A 16,442-nucleotide genomic window follows, 5' to 3' on the forward strand; every position below is an offset into this window, starting at 1 on the left:
TAATAGGAATGGGTGTTGTATTTTCTCAAAGGCTTTTTCTGCATCTACTGAGATGATCATATGGCTTCTTCTAATTTTGTTGTTGATATGGTCAATTATGCTAATTGTTTTCCTAATATTGAACCAGCTCTGCATTCCTGGAATAAATCCTAACTGGTCATAGTGTATTATTCTCATGATAAGTTGCTGCAATCTTTTTGCTAATATTTTATTTAAAATTTTTGCATCAATATTCATTAGGGAAATTGGTCTATAATTTTCTTTCTCTGTTTTGACTCTATCTGGTTTGGGTATTAATACTATATTTGTGTCATAAAAAGAATTTGGTAGGACTCCTTCTTCACCTATTTTTCCAAATAGTCTACAAAGTATAGGAATTAATTTTCCTTTAAATGTTTGATAGAATTCACATGTAAAACCGTCTGGCCCTGGAGACTTTTTCCTAGGGAGTTCATTGATGGCTTGCTCAATTTCTTTTTCTGAGATGGGGTTATTTAGAAATTTTACTTCCTCTTCTGTTAACCTGGGCAATTTATGTTTTTGCAGATGTTCATCCATATGTCTAAGGTTGTCAAATTTATGGCATACAATTGGTCCAAATAATTCCTAATCATTGTTTTGATTTCCTCTTCTTAGAGGTGAATTCACCCTTTTCATTTTTGATACTGGTAATCTGATTTTCTTCTTTCTTTTTTTAATCAAATTGACCAAATGTTTATCAATTTTATTGTTTTTTTTTTCATAAAAGCAGCACTTTGTTTTATTTATTAATTTAATATTTTCCTGGTTTCAATTTTGTTAATCTCTCCTTTGATTTTCAATATTTCTAATTTAGTATTTAATTGAGGATTTTCAATTTGTTCTTTTTCTAGCTTTTTTAGTTGTATGCCCTATTAATTGATCTCCTTTTCATCTATTTTATTCAAGTAAGCATTTAGAGATATGAAAATTCCCCTAAGAACTGCTTTTGCTTCATCCCATAAGTTTTGGTACATTGTGTCATTATTGTTATTCTCTTGAATGAAGTTATGAATTTTTTCTATGATTTGTTCTTTGGTCCACTCATTCTTCAGAATTAGATTATTTAGTGTCCAGTTAATTTTTAGCTTATTTTCCCCTGGTTCTTTTTTACAAATAATTTTTATTGTATCATGATCTGAAAAGTATGCTTTGACTACTTCTGCCTTTCTGCACTGGACTGTGGGGTTTTTATGCCCTAGTACATGGGCAATTTTTTATTGTGTGCCATGTACCATTGAAAAGAAAGTATATTCCTTCTTATCCCTATTCAGTTTTCTCCAGAGGTTTATCATATCTGCCTTTTCTAAAATTCTGTTCACCTCCTTAACTTCTTTCTTATTTATGTTGAAATTAGATTTATCAAGAACAGAGAGAAGGAGATTGAGGTCTCCCAATATTATAGTTTTGCTGCCGATTTCTTCCTGTAACTCCTTTAACCTCTCCTTAAGACTGTGCATGCCATACCGCTTGGTGCATATATGTTAAACAATGATATGGCTTCATTGTTTATGGTGCCTTTTAGCAAGATGTAGTGTCCTTCCTTATCTATTTTAATTAAATCTATCTTTACTTTTGCTTCCTCTGAGATTAGGATTGCTACACCTGCTTCTCTTACTTTAGCTGAAGTGCAATATATTTTACTCTAGCCTTTTTCCTTTACCCTGTGTATATCCTCCTGTTTCAAATGTGTTTCTTGTAAACCGCATATTGTAGGATTATGGTTTTTAATCCATTCTGCTATCTGCTTCCGTTTTATGGGAGAGTTCATCCCATTCACATTCACAGTTATGATTTCTATCTGTGTCTTTTTCTCCATCCTATTTCCCCCCCCCCCATTTATGCTTCTATTTCTCCCTTTCCCCTTCCACTCCTCAACAAAGTTGTGTTTTGACCACCACCTTCCTCAGTTTACCCTCCCTGTCGATTCTCCTCCCTCACCTTCCCATTTTCTACTTGCTACTTCTTCCCCCCCTTCTGACCACCCTCTCCCTTTTTTCCACCTTTCCCCTTCTACTACCTGTAGGACAGGTTAGATTTCTATACTTATCAGGGTACGTTATTCCCTTCTTGAACGAAATCCAATGAGAGTAAAGCTCAAATGCTGCTCTTCTCCCTCCCTTCTTTCCCTCTACTATAATGTTTTTGTTCCTCTTCATTTGATGTAATTTATCCTTTTCTACTACCTCCCTACCTCTTCTCCCATAACCCTCCATTTACATCTCTTAATTATGTTTTTATCCTTATATCAGTTATTTTATACAGACATTCACTATGTGTATCCCTTTCAATTGTCATAATAGCTGTACTATTCTCAAGATTGACATCTATATGTATGTATATATATACATATATATATATACATATATATATATACATATATATAGATACATATATATATATATATATATATATATATATATATATATATATATATATATATATATATACTTAAGATGATATAATCCTATATAAAGATGTAAATAATTTTCCCTTTTTGATTAATAAGGTTTGTGGGGTTTTTCCTCCATTTATCTTTTTTATATGTCTCTTGAGTTTTGTATTTGAAGATCAAATTTTCCATTGAGTTCCGGCCTTTTAATCAGGAAGGTCTGAAATTTCCTTATTTCATTGAATGTCCATCTCCTTGCCTTGAAAAATTATGCTTAATTTTGCTGGGTAGTTGATCCTTGGTTGTAGTCCCAGCTCCTTTGCCCTTTGGAATATCATATTCCAGTTTCTCCTCTCATTTAAGGTAGAAGGTGAGAGATCCTGCATGATCCTGACTGTAGTTCCACGATATTTGAATTGTTTCTTTTTGGCTGCTTGCAATAGTTTCTCCTTGACTTTGTAATTCTGAAATTTGGCTGTAATATTTCTTAGTGTTTTCAGTTTGGGCTCTCTTTAAGGGGGTGATCAGTGGATTCTTTCAGTGACTAGTTTACCCTCAGGTTCTAGGACCTCTGGGCAGTTATCTTTGATAACTTCTTCGAAGATACTGTCAAGGCTCTTTTCCTATTTTTTCATTTTTTACATTTTGTTTGACTACTTCTTGATGCCTCATGGAGTCATTAGCTTCCACTTGCTCAATTCTAATTTTTAATGAGTTGCTGTCTTCATTTTGCTTTTGAGTCTCCTTTTCCAATTGGTTGATTTTACCTGTCAGGGTGTCATTTTCTCTATTTGGATTCTGGATCTCCATTTCACCAATCTTATTTTTTAAGGACTTGATTTTGTAAGAGTTTTTTTTTTTTTCCCATTTTTTCCATTTTTTCTTTTACCTCCCTAATTTGGTTTATAAAATCCTCCTTTAGATCTTCCAGTAATACTTTTTGGGCTTGCAACCAGTTCACATTCCCTTTTGAGGTAACAGATGTGGGTATAGTGTCATTGCTATCCTCTTTCAGATTGGTATTTTGATCATGCCTGTCTCCATAAAAAGAATCAATGATCCTCGGTTTTTTTGTGTTCTTCTTCATGTCGCTTAGTCTTTTCCTTTCGTTACTATGAATTTCTGCTTTGGAGGCTCAGAGCTCTCTGTCCCTGGTTTCTTATTCTGGGGATTTTGAGTCTAGTTACTGGCTTTGTGAATTATAGCCTTCAGTTTCCTGAGGTGTGGGGGAGGCATCTGGCTGCCTGAAGTTTCTTCCCTTGGGGTTGCTCTCCAGCACTCTTGCTCTTCAGCAATGGTTTCAGCTATTTGTTATTTGAGCTGGTGTCTGGCACTTCCCCTTGGGGAGCAAGGGTATGTGTGGGCCCTGGTGTTGACCCTTGTTGGCTCTGCCCCTCTGGGACTCAGGAACTCACACTCCTTGGCCACTGAAGCCCCACTTCTGTCTCTTCTATTACAGCATTTTTTCCTGAGGAATTCTCTGGGTCAGGGAAAGAGGGATTAGATCCCTTTACCTGGCCATCATGTCTCCTAGAAGTTCAAGAATACGCGTTTCATACCTTTGGGCTGCAAGCCTCGGGAGTTAATGTCTCATGGCTGGTGGCATTGCGCTGCTGCCTCTTGTCATTTCCAAAGACTGCAGTCTTGTGTTGGGAGGCCTGGGGATCTCAGCTGGTTTCAGGCAACCAGCTTTCTCCCAGCCTGTCATGCTCATTGGTTTCCATTTGGTGCTGTCTGGAGCAGCTCACACATGCCGAGCACTCTCCCAGGCTACAGATTCTTCCTGTTGGGCTTTTGCACTCTCCTGGCTTGGAAATTTGCCTCACACAGACTGCTTGCAGTTTCTAACTCTCTCAAATATACTCAGATTCACTTTTTTATAGGAATCTGACAGAACTTGTGAGAGAGCTCCAGTAAGACACTGTTTTCATGAGGCCATCTTGGCTCCATCCCCCCACCCCAACTTCCTCAACACTAACTATTGATATATTTTCCACATTTTTTGCAATTTTCATGGTGATTTGCATTTCTTTAATAACTAATGATTGGGAGTGTTTCTTATACTTTGTAATTACTTTTTTAAGAATTACTTGATTATATCCTTTAAGCTATAACTGTTTTTATGAGATTGGGTTATTTAATATTTCTAAGATATTTCTCTCTTGTTTGTGTCCTCAGTTTTCTTAGTGTATAACTGTGTATAATATATTCTGATTTCTTTTTAAATTCTTGTTACGTTGTGATCTCACCTTTGCCATTTACTGTCTGCTGGATTTGATTTCCTATCTTCTTTCAAAACAGATTTGTTAAAATTTTACATATTTTATTAGTCTTTTTTCAATAAGTAGCATTTTTATGGTTTCTGTTTTTTTTTCCAATTCAACTACTTCTCCTCAATTTTTTTTTTACATAATCTCTTTTCTTTCTATGTTGGCTTTTCTGTGTCTTTACTTTCTAATCTCTTTAAATGAATATTTGGTTCATTAATGCTCTCTTTTTTTTTATTTTATTAACATTTATTTTTTAGGGATATGATTTTCCCCCGAGGAATGTTTTAAAGTCATCTTCCATGTTTCAGTTTGTTGTTACATCCTTATAATTTTCTTTCGCATAATTATTCTTACTGTAGTTCATTATTTGACCCTTTCCTTATTTAGGATTTTACTTTTTCACTGTCCATTTGGGTCTATATCTTTTGCTTGTCATCCCTGAACCAATTTATGTTGTGGTCTATAGAGAATATATTTACTACTTCTGTATTTTTATATCTTTTTGCAATATCTCTGTTCTCTACTACATGATAATTTTTTGTAGAAGTTCCATGTGGTTCATTGAAATATGTATAGTTTTTGCAATTCCATTTACAGCATGTTGTAAAACATTTAGCTCTAGCTTCTCCAGCAAGTATTTAGTTCCACATCTCTCCATTTGGTTATCTTTGTTAGTTTTATCCAAAAATGAGACAGATATATTAGATTCTCTTGTCATTAATGTGTTATTGTCTACATCTTCTTGTAACTCAGTGATTTTTTTTGTTTTTAGAATTTTGGATGCTAAAGCATTTATAATGTATGCATTTATTACTGATAATGTCTGGTTGTCTATCATTCCTTTCAGCATAATGCAATTTCTTTATTTTTTTAACCTTTTAAGGGCTTTGATTTTTGTCTGTCAGACAGCATGATTGTAGATCTTGATTTTTTTGTCTTTGCTTATTGCATAATATATTTTTTCTATCCTTTCAGCTTTATTGCATGTACAACTTTCAAAAAATATTTTTCTTGTAACAATGTGTTTTAAGGTTTTGCTTCCTTATCCATACTGTCAGATTTTTTTTTCATTTTATTTGGTTCTCTAATTCATTTAAACTTAAAAATATGGGTTAGGTTTATATGTTCTTGCGTTTGTCCTTAACATTACAGTTTTTTTAAAATTTATTATTTTCCCTTTTCTGCTATAAACACAATAAAATGTCCCTTCTGTTACCTTAGCTTAATCTTTTTTTTTTCTTTTTTTTAAATTAGCCCTGTTACCTTTACTCCTGTTTCCCCTCTCCTATCTGTAAACTCTTTCCTTTCGGAATTGTGTTCATTAATTATTTTTATATCCTTCTTTTATCTAGTTATTTAATTTTTCCTCTCTTACTAGTCCTGTTTATTAGTTTTAAATTTTTATTTTTGTGTTTGTTTCCATTTTTCTTTCCAGAAAGGGTGTCTCTTGCTCTCTTAATTATACATTTTCTCCTTCTCTCTATCCTAGACCCTCATTCTCCAGTACATGATTCTTATAATTGTTTTGTACCACTCCCTTTTCTGTGTTCCTTGTGAAATTAGAATTTCTGAACTATCCATGCTGGGCTTTCCTCACTAGGAAGTTTTTGCCATTATCTTTTAGAGTTTCCCAAATGGACTCTTTCTTTTTTTCAATTGTGCCTCACTCCCCCCAAAAATGCCAGTTTTTACAAGTAATGAGAGGACACTGTCCCACGCTAAAATTCTCATCCCATGATGTACCTGATTATGCAGCTCACCACTTATCTATACCCCTTGCTCTAGTTAATTTCTTCCTCTATTTGCCTCATAATTTTCTTCATGCATTCACGCCTTAATCCTTCATAAGGTTGCCATTATTCCTAGGACTTTCATCTCCCACCCTGAGAAAGGACAAATGGTCTTTCCAAACTTCAATCCTGAAGACAACAGCCTGCAAAATATCCCCATCTCCCTTCACAGAACATTCATCTTTCAGTTGAACCCAATTCAACCACCAAAGCAAGTATTCCCTTTCTTGTCCATTTCAAATCATTCTTTATTTCCCATCTCAGATGATGCTTATCACAGTGCCACACAGTCTGGTACAATGTCTCACACAAACATTGTCCTCTCCCCTTCTCTCTATTCCTCAGCTATCTGATCAAGCTGTACAAAGTTCTGCTTACTAGTACCTCTGTACTTTGGAGTTTGGGTCTCTAAGTCTCCGGTCAGTAGCAAAGATGATGAATTGAAAAACGTGACTTGAAAAGAGGAGACTTATAGTGAGCTCCACCATCTGAAGAATGTTTCGTATTTAAAGTTAGGTGGTACTGATGTTATCATCTCTGGAGATATCCCAGGGCTATGTGTGGAATGAAAGTGAAGTCTACTTACTAGAGGTATTTAAGCAGGAAACAAGGAAGTAAAGTGAGATTCTTACTGTTGGTGACATGCCAGAGTTAAGAAATATTGATGTATATTTCAATTGTTGTAGTGTTTTCAAACTTAAATAGACTATCAGTAATGTCCTGATGACCAGAAGTGCCTTGGCAAAGATAAAGGAATATTATGATATTGCAAGACATGAAGAATCTCACACACTTGAATATTTGGTACTATTCGCAATGTAATAAGGAGTATGTCATGCTTAACTGTTTGTACTACTGAACTATTAAAAGTAGATTAGGATTATGCAGACTGTGTTAGGATATGTCTACTTCTGAAAGTGTTTAAGACAGAAGAAGGGAGCAGTGAAAGCAGTAACAACAAAAACAATAGCGGTAAAAATAGCTAAGATTTATGTGGTGCTTGATATGTGCTAGGCAATGCACTAAGCACCATACAAATATTAAATCATTGGATCATCTCCATGACCTTGCAAAGCAGGTACTGCTATTCCCATTTTATGGAAGAGGAAACTAAGGCAAACAGAGTTTAAGTGACCAGCCAGGATCACACCTTCAGTAACAACAACAACACATAATAATAATAATAATAAGTCTATTATTTATGTACCTCTTACTATGTGTCAATCACTATAGTAAGTACCTTATAATTATTATCCTATTTAATTAATCCTCAATCACCCTGGGAGCATGCTGTTATTATTATCCCCATTTTTTCACAGATGAGGAAACTTAGGGGAAAAAAAAAGATTAAGTGACTTATCCAGGATCACACAGCTAGTAACAACAACAACATTAACAACAACAACATCATCAACAACAAATGATTATTATTATGAATTATTTTATATCATTTAGATCTTTAACTATGTGCCCTAGACCACTATCAGTTGTCATACCACTGGATTCAGATGACTCTGGAAGACAGAGTGTGGCTGAGGAGTTTGTGTACCTCTACCTCACTTAAATCCAATTCACATGAAATTCAAGACACTGCTCTCATGATTTCATTGCTCCTCTTCGAGAACTAAGGCTGAACAACAATTTGTGAGTAGTAGTAGCTTCTTTCTTGGGACCCAACCTGCTAGTTTGAATTGGGCAATGCTGCTATTTCTTCTACTTCCTTCTTCTTCTTCTTCTTCTTCTTCTTCTTCTTCTTCTTCTTCTTCTTCTTCTTCTTCTTCTTCTTCTTCCTCTTCTTCTTCTTCCTCTTCCTCTTCCTCTTCCTCTTCTTTTTGTCACTTAGTTCAGGGAAGATTTCTATTACTGGATCTAGTCTAAGACTAATCTATAATCCATGTAAATCCATTAAGAGACTGTTGTGATAATCCAGGAAGTTTTTAATGTAACATCATAGACTACAGCGGTCTTTTTGAAAATGGAAGGGAAAGGAAAAATATTTTAGCAATATTAAAATAGATTCCAGAAATGATGTGAGGGAAATAAGAGAGAGTTAAAGATAAATGTGATATAAAGAAAGAAAAAATAAGAACTTACTCTGTGCTAGATGTTGTACCAAGCATCAGAGACATGAGAAAGAGAGAGAGAGAAAGAGACAGAGAGAGAGAGAGAGAGAGAGAGAGAGAGAGAGAGAGAGACCACAGAGACAACAGAGATAGATATAGTGACAGAAAGAGAACATCCATCTTCTGAAGTATTTACATACTTCTTATTAGAAAAGAAAGAGCATACATAATAATATGAGTAATAGAGAAAGACAATACATAAGAAGGAGAGGTAATCAGGAAGGGGTGTCTCATTCTGGGGAGTCAAAAAGTAGGAGAATGCATCACGTTGTCAGGTAGATGGTGAAATCTCTTGGGTGACTGCTTAGAGGGTATGTGAAGGTCATCATCATCTGATAGCCTGTAGATATAGAAAGCTGTTTTCTGGATGGTATGTGCAGTTTACCAGTCAACTGAGTTAGGCTCTAGTAGGACTTTCAAAGATAGATAAAATTCCTCAGGGACGGGGGCATGAATTTCAGAAGACCTGGAGATTTCAGAAGAACCTGGAGCTCTTGGACTCAAGCCAAGGGTAGGGACAGCAGGTGGGGAAGAGAAGGTCAATGGCAAGTGTAGATATCCTGTGGAAAAGAATATTGAGGTTCTGTGGCTATTTAAGATCATTTGAAAGCATGCAGAAGATAGAGCTTGGTGAGATTGAATTTACTTCATTGAATTCCCCCCACCCCAACCAGAAATGATCCTAATTTGTCAGGAGTGTGACTTTGCCTCTCCACAAATTGAAACAATGTAGCATGTAAATTATTCATTGTGAGTTTAAGGAAACACTTCTTAAAAGATGTTTTTTTTTTTCTTAAGAAATGCAGTGAATATATTTTCCTATTATATCAAACCATTGGGAACATATGTTCAGCCTTATGTTGTGAGCCCTTATAATTGCAATGATGAGGGTTTAAGAGCAGACTGTAATTGAATTGAAACTGATTGACATGTTTTAAGGGCTTAATGAAATAATTAATGGTATGTGTATTTTAACATAGTAGTAGAAAAAATGAACTCATGCATTTTAAAGCCATTAAATATTTTGTTTCAACCTCTTCACTGTCCTACTTTCCTCTTTAAGAAAAAAAAAATTCATATGAAGGAAAATAATTAAATGTTGGGTGGCTATTGAAAGAGGTACATAGCTTTCTAATCCTGGAATAGCTTTTTTAATTCCCCAATGAAATAATATCAATGCTATTTCAATAAAACTTTACAATTTTAAAAGTGAATTTACCATTGTTTGTCTTTTGATCTTGACAATAACCCAATGAGGTGAGACCTACAGACATTAGTGTTTCTATTTATTAACAGTCAATTGATCTATATGACCATAGATCTAGAAATGGAAGGGATCTTAGAGTTCATTTAGTCCATTCCTTCACCAGGCATTTTTCAGATGAAGAAACTGAAGCACATAAAGGCTGAAGGACTTATTGAGAGTCACAAAGCCATCAATCATCTGAAGGATTTGAACCAAGTTTCTCCTTATTCTAATTTCAGTGTTTTTGTAAAAGGTATGTGTTTAAAATCATGTGATTTTATATTTATAAAAGATATTTGACATAAAACATTTTGTATTTCTGAATTTCAAATAATGTTTTATTAATTTTCTTGATCACAAATGTAATATGTGAAAATATTTTAAATTTTTAAATCTGTATAAATACCCGTTCTGTTTTTACTCTTCCCACTTTTTCTTTTTTTGTGTTTTTTTCTTATTCTTTCTCTTCCTCTATTCTTTTCCCCTCATCTTCTTTTCTTCATGATCATCATATTATCATCACCAGCACCACCACCATAATTTTCATCATTTTCACTGCTCTCTTTTTATATTCTGACTATTATGCCTTATAGTTTTCCTAATGTTGAAGCAGCCATGCATTTCTGGTATAAATTCCACCTGGTCATGGTGTATGATCTTTATGATATATGGCTGTAATCTTCTTGCTAGTGTTTAAATTTTTTGCATCAATATTCATTAAGGAAATTGCTCTATACTAATTTTCCTCTATTTTCATCCTCCCTGGTTTGAGTATCAGAACTGTAATTGTGTCATTAAAGGAATTTGGTAGGACTCTTTCTTCACCATTTCCCTCCCCCCAAATACTTTATATAGTATTGATATTAATTGTTCTATAAATGTTTGGGAGAATTCACTTGTGAATTTATCTAGTCTTGGGGATTTTTTCTTAGGAAGCTCATTTATGGCTTGTTCAATTTCTTTTCCTCAGAGCTGTATAAGTATACTATTTATTCTTCTGTTAGCTTGAGCATTTTATATTTTTGTAAATATTCATCTATTTCACTTAGATTATTAGTTTTACTGGTATATAACTGAATTGGCAAAGTAGTTTCTAATAATTGCTTTAATTTCATTCTTCATTAGTGATGCTGTCACATTTTTGATACTTGTGATTTGGCTTTCTTTCTTTGTTTTAAACCAAATTAAGCACATTGATTATCTATTTTTTTTAACCCATAGAACTAGCTCCTTGTATGTATTATTTCAACGTTATTTCTTTTTTACTTTTAATTTTAGTACTTCTCATCTGATTTTCCAGATTTCCCTTTTGGTGTTTAATTATGTGTTTTTCATTCAATCCTTTTTTTAAGTTTTTTTTGTTCATTTTGCATGGGGGATCTTCTCTTTTCTTTTTTATTACTAGACTGATTTAGAGATATAAGTTTTCTTCTGAGTACTGCTTTGGCTGCATTCCACAAATTTTGCTATATTGTCTTATCATTGTCATTCTTTTTAATGAAAGCATTGATTATTTCTATGATTTGGTTTTTGACCCACTCATTCTTAACATTAGATTATTTAGTTTCCAATCAATTTTTAATCTATGCTCCCATGGTTTTTTATTAAATATAATTTTATTTCATTGTGGTCTGAAAGGTGTTTAATATTTATGCTTTCTGCATTTGGTTGTGAGGTTTTTATGTCCTAATTCATGGTCATTTTTTGTAAATGTTCCATGTACAGCTGAGAATAAAGGTGTCCACTTTTCTCTTCGCATTAATTTTTCTCCAGACATCTATCATAGCTACATATCCTAAAATTCTATTCCTCTTAACTTCTCTCTTATTTATTTTATGGTTGCATTTATCTAATTCTTACAGAGGAAAGTTGAAGTCCCTCACTAGTATAGTTTTATTGTCTATTTCCTCTTATAATTCATTTAAGAATTTGGATGCTATAACCTTTGGCTAATATTTGATTAGTATTCTTATTACTTCATCATCTATGTTGTCTTTTATTAAAATGTAGTTTCCCTACTTATCTTATTTAATTATATCTTTTTTTGCTTTTGTTTAAGAATTTGGATGCTGTACCATTTAAATGCTTAGTATTGACATTACTTCACTTCCATGGTACCTTTGATAACATTTTGTTTCCTTGCATATCCCTGCTAATTAGATTTATTTTTGCTTTTTCTTTATCAGCAATCATAATTACTATCCTGGCTTTATTTTTCTAAATGAAACATAATAAGTTCTGTTCCATCACCTTACCTTTACTCTGCTCCACTCTTTGCTTTATCTTTACTCTCTGCTTTAAGTGTGCTTTTTGTAAACCACATATTGCAGGATTATAGTTTTTAGTCCACTTTTAGATCTGCTTCCATTTTATAGGTGAATTCATCCTATTCACATTCACAGTTATGATTATTGTGTATTTCCCTCTATCCTGTTCCTGTTTATGCTTCTCTCTGTGTCTCTTTCTATTCTGGTCCTCCGCAAAAGTGTTTTGCTTTTGACCATCACCTTTCCCTATCTTCCTTCCTTTCTAACACAGGCCTCCCTTTTCCTGTCTCCCTCACCTCATTCTTTTCTGTGGGTTAGCTGGATTTCCATACCCAATTAAATATGTATGTTATTCCCTCTTTTAGCCAGTTTTGATGACAGTAAAATTCAAGTGTTGCCTGTCTCATCTTCCCCTCTACTACAAAAACTTTATTGCATGTTTTATGTCAGATATGTATCTATTCTACCTCTCCTTTCCCCTCTTCCCAATTCATTCATTTTTCTCACCCCCTAATTTTATTTATTTATTTGTTTGTTTTTTTGTTTGTTTATTTGTTTGTTTGTTTATTTATTTACATCAGCTGATCAATTTTTAAATATATTGCTGTCATTCTTTGACCACATGGTGTATTTCTGCCATCTCTTTAACTTCATTTTCTGGTTCTGAGACCAGCTCTTGACCTTCCTATAAATAAAATTCAAGTTCTCAGCTATGTTATGTTTTGGATTAAAGTGTATTTTGTCTCCATGAAACTAATGTTGAATATATTCAGATGAGCCTGAGGGAACACTGCCTCATCTTAGTTTATTTTTTCCAGGTTCGGATTTTTTTTTTCTGGATGGATCTTGGGCTAATTCTGAGAGGAAATTTTATTGGAGGTAGGTCTAAAGGCAGAATCAGAAATTATCCTGAATAAACATATCCCTGGATGAAAGAGAAACAAAAGATATTTCTGTAGTTGGCGGGAGATTTTCTGAACTTTGCATTTGCAAATTCTAGTAAGGGCTTAAGGAGGCAAATGGTTCTGGCTGAGATACAGAGATCCATATGTTATAAGGGCATCTGGCACTGCTTCACAATGAGTTAATATTTTAGGGGAGAGTCTAGAAGAAAAAACTCCAACCAGGTCACTCATAATAAGATCAGGAGTCTACATGTACTGAAAAGACTTTGTTTAACCCTGTCATGCACCCAAATTCTTAACCTTTCTATCTCCTTTTTTTACTGCCAGACTCCTAGAAGGAATCATTTGCATTTGCTTTTTCTCATTTTTATCACCCACTGAATTTTCCTGTATTTAGTCATCTCACCTACCTCATAATTGACATTTTCCTCAGAAAGGTTTTCAACTACTAAGTCTGATGTAACATTTTCAATCTAATTCTTCTTTACTTTTCTCACTTTGACACTACTTACTACTCTCTCATCCTGGATAAACTTCATTCCTTATGAGTCAGTGCACACTCTTATTTCTCTCCTGACTTGACTACTACTTTTTTCGTTTGTTTAGTCTCCTTTGCTGCTGCTGATCCATCCCTAGTCCTTTTAGCATGAGTTTTTATCAAGGAGAATTTCCTGTTCCCTCTTCCCTGTTCTCTGCATATTCTCCCCTTGGTGATTTCACTTACATAACTGTGTTAATGAATCACATCTATTCAGGTGATTACCAACACTATACCTACAACCTTACTATCTCTACTAAAGTCCATTCATAAATCATCAGCTACCATGTAGACACCCCCTTCTTCCATTGTTACTGTCCTCTCTTGTCAAATTACCATGAAATTTACTCATATGAATATTTTGGATTTTACCACAAGGTAATACAATCTCCTTTACTTCAAGGATTTCTTTTTTTATTATTATTTTTATCTCTAGCACATAGAATGGTTCCATTGCTTATGGAATGTTCTCAATGTTTATTTAATAGAACTGAATGTCAAAGCACAGAAGATAGATTGTCAGAGTTAAAAGTCATCTCAGATGTAGGACAAGCACCATGGTTGTTTTCAACCAATCTTGGATTTTGTTCAGATCTTGATGAAAATCTAGCTTTTACTACTTACTGTGTCATCCTAAGCAAATCATTTCAACTCTCTAGGCCACAATTTCCTCATCTACAAAATAAATGAATTTACTTAAATAATGCCTGGTTTCAATTCTGTAGTTCTATCTTAGGGATTGTTAAATGTTAATGTTAGAAATGACCTTAGAAACTTTTTATTTTACACTTTAAATTAATTGAGGGAGTTTAATTCATATACCAAGTTAGTGAAAAATTTGAGTTCAGAATGCACAACTACTGATTTCTAATCCTGCTGCCAGGTCTGAACTTTTATAACATTTTACTGTGCAGTTTTTGTTATGTTTTATTGTTTTGCTATTGATAGCATCTGAAATAATTAAGTAAACTATGCATTTTTCAGTTGCTATTTAAGTCCTCTGTACTTTGTCTCCCTTTCACAGGACCTGACAATACAAGTTACTTACTCATTGCTTAACTGCTGTGTTTAGTCTCTATATTAGGGATTATCTATTATGCTGGCACATCATGAATCATCTATTTTGGCCAAATGAAAGGGAACAAGCAAACCCACATGACTCTACTGCCCTTTAATCATTCCTTTGAAAGCTCCTGCATCTCCCTGCAGGTTACTAAACAGAATGATTGAAACTTTTCTTTGAAGATGATGACTTTTTTAACCATTCAAATGCACATCATTTGCTGCCCATAGCGGTATGTCATGGTGGAAATTTAATCACATATCATGACCTCAAATACTTAGAAACTACAAATTTGTCAGTGCCAAGTGTTTTCCATTAGTTTCACATGAAATAATTTATGCTTTTTGTGGTGTGAGAAATGCAGATGTAATACCATGATGCATTTGGCAATTAAATATTCTCATGTATAGGCCACAGTGTGCCCTGATTTAGCATTGTGAGAATGCTGTAGTATAGAAGGAAGAGGGTTAGCTGTAGTATCAAGAGATTTAGTAATACATCTTGGCATGAATACTTGCAAGCTATGTTATCATGCCCAAGACCTTCTACCCCAGTGATCCTTAGGTTCCTCCTATGTAAAATGGGATTAATAACCTTTTCCCCAATTTCCTCACAGGCTTATTTGATGAAAACCCTTTTTAAAACACAAAAGCACTGAATAAACATGGGTTGTAACTTGTAATATTCAGATTTTAAAATGTGTCTACACGGGAAAAGAAAAATTCAAAAGCTACTAAATGCACTATGAACATAAATCAGACTGATATACTGTAATTTAATACAACAAATATGAAAAATACTATGTCTGTATTTAACTGAGTGCACTACTCTCCTCAGAGTTTGAGGTTCTGTAGGGCCAGCTATACCCTGAGGTATTGGGAGAATTTTTTCCATATTTTTGGCCATATCTTTGACTTGCATATGTACAGGGTCTTAGCTAGGTATGTGGAAAGATACATAGAAAGAAGAAGGTATATTACCAAAAGGAACTGATAGCTTCACATTAAACTTATTTACACAATAGTAAAGTTGTACAGAAGAATTATGGACAATGGAATGAATCATGAGAAAGAAGAAACAAAACCAAAACAGAGGAGGAAAAAACAAAAGAAATAAAAGAGAGCAAATAGTTTGCATCAATCTCCATTCAGACACCATAGCTCTTTCTCTGGACATAGATAACCCCCTCCATCATGAGGCCTTTGGAGTTGTCTTTGAACCTTGTATTGCTGAGAAGAGCCAAGTCTATCAAGGTTCGTCATCACAGAATGAATATATCTGTGGTTGTGTATAATGTTCTCCTGGTTCTGCTCTGCTCACTCAGCATTGTATCATGTAGCTTTTTCCAGGTTATTATGAAGTCCATATCTGCCCCATTTCTTATAGAACAATAGTGTTCCATTACATTCATATCCCACAACTTGTTTAGCCATTCACCAATTGATGGGAATTCCCTTGATTTTCTATTCTTTGCTATCACAAAAAAAGCTGTTATAAATATTTTTGTAAATAAGGGTCCTTTTCCCATTTATGTGATTTCTTTGGGCTACAGCCCTAGAAATGGTATTGCTGGGTCAAAGGGTGTGAACATTTTTATAGCCCTTTGGGCATAATTCCAAATTGCTCTTCAGAATGACTGGATCAGGTCACAACAACACCAGCATTGTAACAGTGTTCCAATTTTCCCACATCCTATCCAGCCTTTATCATTTTCCTGTTTTGTCATGTTAGCCAATCTAACATGGGAGATGTGGTACTTAAGAGTTGTTTTGATTTGCATTTCTCTAATGACTAGTGATTCAGAGCATTTTTTCATATGCCTATAGATAT

The sequence above is a fragment of the Trichosurus vulpecula genome, chromosome 3 (assembly GCF_011100635.1).
Source record: "Trichosurus vulpecula isolate mTriVul1 chromosome 3, mTriVul1.pri, whole genome shotgun sequence".
NCBI lineage: Eukaryota > Metazoa > Chordata > Mammalia > Diprotodontia > Phalangeridae > Trichosurus > Trichosurus vulpecula.